At 43.7% G+C, this 1,007-nt stretch overlaps 1 protein-coding gene across 1 annotated transcript in view; it reads left to right on the top strand.

Annotated features, from left to right (window-relative positions):
* Positions 1-645: 645 nt before the first annotated feature.
* Positions 646-1,007, top strand: part of LOC101857696 — a gene marked incomplete in the record, with an annotated part of 72,430 nt that continues 72,068 nt past the window's right edge. Inside the window, 1 exon segment of the mRNA XM_013090381.1 lies at positions 646-889.

The following is a 1,007-nucleotide window of genomic DNA, read 5'->3' as shown; positions in this document are numbered from 1 at the left end:
CACACACACATACACGATGACACAAAAACAAACAGACGGCTATCCCTTAACTGATAGCCGTTAATTTATAATACATATCATAGAATGTCCCTATGGAATCCATAAAATAAAAAGCTATCTGGGTCATTGGGAGACTATGATACTATTCATAATATTATATTATCATTTTTATAATTTTAGTGTCTTCATCTATAACTGTTAAAGTGGTGGGAGGAACGTTTCACTGAATGTGGTCAGTACTGTAATTATGAAGGTGCGGTGGCGGAGGGGTTAGTGAGCTCGTTTCCAAAACCGAAAGCCCTGGTTCAAGCCTCGGATCGGACACGAATTTTTTTTGCCCCCTCCTGCCCACCCCGCAGTAATGGCTACCTGACTTCGAGTTTGGGGAAGTAAAGGCGGCGTGGAAAAGAACTGGCCACCCTACGACAATATGCGAAGGCCCAGGAAGTTGTCTCGCTAACAAGCCAATCCACAATGTCCAGATCGGATGCGGGAACAACTTTATTATTTTTTAAACTGTAATTATTCCGGCGTGCCATTTTTCTTTTTCCCACTTCTAAGGTGAGTGCAGAGCCCGACGAGATAAACTGATAAACCAAAGAGTGAGTTGTGGGTGCCACCAGACGGGACTCCCCCATCCCTGCAGAGGAAGATAACGTCAATGGCGTGCACTCACGATTCACAGTGACCTCCGCTCACGACATTACACTCACGTCCCTCTGTGTCTGCGTGTGTGTGTGAGTGAGCGATAGGGTCTTTCGTTAGGCCGTCTATCTGACAGTGGTGAGGAATTCTCCATCTCTACGTCACGGTTCCAGAAGGTGCTAGTGATTTGCTGTAGTTCAGGACACGGGAATCGTACATTTTGTGAAGCTACCTGATCGCCGAGAAGATACAGGTAAATAAATTATCATAATTTGTGGTCTTATTTAAAGCTAAAATAGTTTGATTTTTGTAAATATTTGTATTCATGTGTTTATGTGTGTGTGATTGTGTGTGTGTGTGTG

Source organism: Aplysia californica, unplaced genomic scaffold, assembly GCF_000002075.1.
Source record: "Aplysia californica isolate F4 #8 unplaced genomic scaffold, AplCal3.0 scaffold01248, whole genome shotgun sequence".
Lineage (NCBI taxonomy): Eukaryota > Metazoa > Mollusca > Gastropoda > Aplysiida > Aplysiidae > Aplysia > Aplysia californica.
Note: the sequence above shows the minus strand (reverse complement) of the source record. Positions and strands in the feature narration are given on the sequence as shown.